This window comes from Hypanus sabinus, chromosome 20 (assembly GCF_030144855.1).
Source record: "Hypanus sabinus isolate sHypSab1 chromosome 20, sHypSab1.hap1, whole genome shotgun sequence".
Lineage (NCBI taxonomy): Eukaryota > Metazoa > Chordata > Chondrichthyes > Myliobatiformes > Dasyatidae > Hypanus > Hypanus sabinus.
Genome location: NC_082725.1, coordinates 1181632 through 1187397, shown reverse-complemented (window position 1 = coordinate 1187397; position 5766 = coordinate 1181632).

Genomic DNA, 5766 nt, shown 5'->3' with positions numbered 1-5766 from the left:
TTTTCATTACAAGTAATACCAAAAATATTAGGAGATTCACGAATAGCAATGGCTAAAGGTTCTAATGCGATATTAAATAATAAAGGACTTAAGGGACAACCTTGTCTCGTACCACGAGATAATTGAAAAAAAGAGGATCTATAATTATTTGTAAGAACAGAAGCAACAGGTTTATAATATATTAATTTAATCCATGATATAAAATTAGAACTAAAATTTAAATTTTTCAAGGCATTAAATAAGTATGTCCATTCAACTCTATCAAAAGCTTTTTCAGCATCTAATGAGATAACACATTCTGAGGTTGTGGGTGAAGAAGTATAAATTATATTAATCAATTTTCTAACATTAAAAAAGGAATACCGATTCCTAATAAAACCAGTTTGGTCTTCTGAAATAATCTGTGATAATACTTTTTCTAACCTAATAGCTAAAATTTTTGTAAGAATCTTAGAGTCTACATTTAATAGCGATATAGGGCGATAAGATGCACATAAAGTAGGATCTTTATCTTTTTTAAGAATTAGAGAGATAGTAGCTTCATAAAAAGACTGAGGTAATCTCTTCTTAGTAAATGCATCATTAAAGATTTCACATAACCAAGGGGAAAGCAAAGAAGAAAAAGTTTTAAAAAATTCTATAATATAACCATCAAGACCAGGAGCTTTCCCTGAATTCATTGATGAGATAACCTCTCCTACTTCGGCCATAGAAATAGGAGCATCAAACACACTTCGATCTTCATCTGTCAGTTTGGGAATATTTAAATTGTTAAAAAAATTATCCATCATGGACAGATCGCCATCAGATTCTGATTGATATAAAGATTTATAAAAATCTTGAAAAGTATTATTAATTTCTTTATGATCAGTAGTCAGATTACTGTCTTGTTTACGAATTTTAATAATTTGTCGCCTAGTCGAAATAGCTTTTAATTGGTTAGCTAACAATTTACCAGTTCGATCACTATGAATATAAAATTGAGCCCTGGTCTTGATTAATTGATTCTCAATTGAAGAAGATAATAATAAGCTATGTTCCATTTGAAGCTCAACTCTCTTCTTATAAAGTTCTTTGGTAGGATTAACGGAATAGATCTTATCAATTTCTTTAATTTTATCCACTAATAAAGCTATATCTAAATATCTTTGTTTTCTTTTACCAACGGAATATGAGATAATTTGTCCACGGATAAAAGCCTTGAAAGAGTCCCAAAGTATTCCTCTGTCAATCTCTTCGGTATAGTTTGTTGAAAAAAATAAGTCAATTTGTTGTTTTATGAAGGTAATAAATTCTGGATCTTGAAGCAAAGTAGCGTTGAGTCTCCAAGATCTAGTATTAATGGAAGAATCCAAAATCTTGATAGATAACTTCAAAGGTGCATGATCCATCAATGGCAATAGAATCATATTTACAATCAGTAACATCTGTTAATAAATGATGATCAATAAGGAAATAATCAATTCTAGAATAACTATGATATACATGTGAAAAAAATGAAAATTCTTTATCTTTAGGGTTCAAAAACTGCCATATTTCAGTAATTCCTGAATCAACCATAAAAGAATTAATAAGTAAGGCTGATCTATTCAGAAGAGTTCGAATAGGTTTAGATCTATCCATCAAATGATTCAGACAACAATTAAAATCTCCACCCATTATCAACATATATTCATTTAGATTAGGAAGGGAAGTAAATAAACGTTTAAAAAATTCAGGGCAGTCAAAGTTTGGAGCATAAATATTAACTAGAACCACTTTTCGATTAAAAAGTGAACCAGTAATCAACAAAAATCTGCCCTGTGGGTCAGAAATAATTTCATGATGTGTAAACGAAATTGAGGGGTCTATAAAAATAGACACACCCCTAATTTTGGCGGTACAATTCGAGTGAAATTGTTGATCCTTCCAGAACCTAAAAAATCGTTGATTATCCTCCCTCCTAATATGGGTCTCCTGTGCAAAGATAATATTAGCATTCAGTCTATGGAATACTTTAAACATTTTTTTACGTTTAATCGGATGATTTAAACCATTAGTATTCCAAGAGATAAAATTAATAGACTTATCCATCATGCCAATATTGATTGTGTATATCATAAAAGGTTAAGAAGACACATAACCCATAATTCAGGAAGAAGAAAAAATGATTCAGGAGCAACCTGAGAAAATGACACCTCAACAATATTAATAGTTTAAAGTTGGCCCATAAACTAAAAGCAAAAAAATAAAAAGCAAAAGCGTGAGAAAATATCCCTCCCCCCTCCCCCAACCCCTCGAAAAAAAGCCAAGCGGCAGGCGCACAAACTAATACTAATATTACCCCCATTTCAAGATGGCAACTCCATGAAAAGATAAAAAGAGATTATAAAACACCCAGATTTAAGTACAGGGTTGCAAAAAAAAAAGAATATATATCAATCAAAATGAAAAAAAAGTAATATAATAAAGTAAAAGATCATTAATTAAAAAAGGATAGACGTTAAAGTTTGAAACAGTGTAATATGCCTTTAAAAAAAAGATTCCATATTCAAATACAAAAAAATGACGTTTCAAAAGCAAAGACTTATGGGAAGAAGAAACGACATTTTGAAAAAGCCATATTACAAAATATAAATGTAAATTCACCAATCTATTAAAAAAGTTTAAAAAAAGGTTATCAAAATAGAATTAAAAAAGGATTCAATAATCACTACAATATAAAAAAAGGGTCCAAAAATCCAAAACATTCGTCCCATTCTCAAATACAAGCAAACAAATGAATGCTTACGGAAAGCAAAGTCTTATGGGAAGAAGAAACGACATCTTAAAAAAAGAAATCATTATTACAAAATATAAACATGTATATCCAATTCAGAAAAAAAAAGAGAAAAGACATTATAGTAAAATTAAAAGAGCATCTATAAACCATGATAGTAAAAAAAAACCAGGTCTACAGACCAAAGTAAAAAAACTATAATGCAGCTTCACAAGTTAAAGCCCAAAACGAAATGGCATCTTCTCTCCAAAAATTCTTCAACATAACACATAGTTCAGCTTATGCTGGAAGATCGATGTTCTTCAACGAATTTCTTCGTATCTTCCGGAGTATTAAAAAAGCGCTGAGTGTCGTCACTCAACGTAACTCTGAGATTCGCTGGGTATCTTAAAGCTTGTTTAAATCCAATCGAATGAATCTCTGCCATCACTGGTTTAAAAGCGATTCTTGCTTTCATTACTTCAAATGAATAATCTTCAACAATACGAAATGTGTTGCTTCTGTAAGAAATCATACCTTTCTGACGAGCTAGTCGGATTAAAAGTTCTTTCTCCCGAGGATAATGGAGGCGAACAATCACAGCTCGTGGCTTGTCTCTCGAGATCGAAAATCTCGAAACTCTATGGGCACGATCAATAGTAGGTTTAGCTTTCAAAACATCAGCGCCAAAAACTTCCCATAATAAGTTAGAGAAAAATTCAGTTAAGTCACCAGATTCAACATTTTCGGGAAACCCGATGATTCGCAAATTCTGTCTGCGAGATCGGTTTTCAAGATCGGTGATTTTAAACTTATAATGCTCTACTGTTTTAGCAGTCGACAGTACCTTCTTCTCCAGTGTTTCGATTGTACGTATTTTTTCACAAATTAACTTATCAAGAGCTGCGAACTTTTCTTCATGTCATTCAATATCTGCTGCCTGCGATTGTAACTTGGTATCAAACGATCTAACGACTTCTTCGAGCCCAGACATTTTCGCAGTAAGCGTATTTTTCAGACTTGTCATTTTACTTTCCAAACTTGCAAGTTTAGTATCCAGTTTAGTATCCAGAAGATTAGAAATTGCGTCAATAGATAGAGGCTCTTTAGACGATTTCTTAGGTGCAGACATTTTAAGTTTGGAAAGATTAAATCAAGTATTATTTTAGAAAAGAAATAAATCGTAAGTATCAACCCATGTAATAAAGATGAAAAGATTTGATTAAAGGGTGATTATAGTTTAAAAAACTGAAGAGCGCCTAAAAGGCAGTTGTTTATGTCGCCATCTTGAAACTCCGCCCCTTCACCCTGCATTCTCATAACATCCTCCTGACATTTTACACTGCCACCCAGCTTTGTGTCATCGGCAAATTTGCTAATGTGACTTTTAATCCCTTCATCTAAATCATTAATGTATATTGTAAACAGCTGCGGTCCCAGCACCGAACCTTGTGGTACCCCACTGGTCACGGCCTGCCATTCCGAAAGGGACCCGTTAATCGCTACTCTTTGTTTCCTGTCAGCCAGCCAATTTTCAATCCATGTCAGTACTGTGCCCCCAATATCATGTGCCCTAATTTTGCCCACTAATCTCCTATGTGGGACTTTATCAGAAGCTTTCTGGAAGTCCAGGTACACTACATCCACTGAGTCTCCCTTGTCTATTTGAGTTATATCCTCAAAAAGCTCCAGAAGATTAGTCAAGCATGATTTTCCCTTCATAAATCCATGCTGACTCGGACTAATCCTTCTACTGCTATCCAAATGTGTCGTAATTTCCTCTTTTATAATTGACTCCAGCATCTTTCCCACTACTGATGTCAGGCTAATCTGTCTATAATTTCCTGTTTTCTCTCTCCCTCCTTTCTTGAAAAGTGGGACAACATTAGCCACCCTCCAATCCGCAGGAACTGATCCTGAATCTATAGAACATTGGGAAATGATTACCAATGCATCCACGATTTCTAGAGCCACCTCCTAAAGTACCCTGGGATGCAGACCATCAGGTCCTAGGGACTTATCAGCCTTTTAGAAAAGAGATGAGGGGGAAATTTCTTTTGGTAGAAGCTGTTGAATCTGTGGAATTCATTGTCACAAACAATTGTGGAGGCCAAGTCACTGGGTATATTTAGCATGGAGATTGATAGGTTCTTACTTAGAGTGTCAAAGGTTACAGGAAGAAGGCAAAATAATGGACTTGGGAGGGATAATAAATCAGCCATGGTAGATTGGCAGAGTGGACTCAATGGAACGAATAGCCTAATTCTGCTCCTATGTCTTATTGTCATATAATATATAAAAAGTAATAGATCTTTTGCAGTTATTGTGTTGCTTTCTGACACAAAGCCTGTTTGTTTCAGATATTTACCTCTCATATTTAACAAATGTTCTGCCCCTAATTAATTAGTTTTCGGTCATAACATTTTATTGGAAAGTTCCTGATAAACTTAATATATTTGCTCTATCTGCTTCTAATATAACACCACGTCTAGTTTGGTGCTGTAATTTGCTTCACAATCCACAATTCTATTTTGTCACACCCTGAACAAACCTACTATCATTTTTCATGTCTTGAGCATAATACACCTTGTTTTGCTTTGATAATTTTTTCATTTCTAACAGCAAAATATATGGGAACACCAAGGCTTTCAGAAGGACTTCACCATGGGCTTCTCCATTTGAAGTACACCTGTACTTCACTGTTGTTAAAGATGCTTTTGCAGTCAGGAAGATGTTAAGAGAGAAATGAGAGAAGAGTGATAAATGGTGCCCTTGCTCTGCTAATGAATACAGAAAGTGTTTTGTCTCTCAATATTAAATCATATAGCAAGAAGCATTTATAATTTTGTCTGTCCAGAAGCAAGGCAGCCTAGATAGCAGCTTTCTCAGTTTGGTAATTGCTGTCTGAGTTACGCTTCAGAAATTGTCAGGCTTGCTGTTACTTTCACTGGTGTCCAGTGTTCCTCCAATTCCATATCTTAAATTGAGCATCATTGACATGGTAGTAGATTGTTCATCCCCTCCTGCCC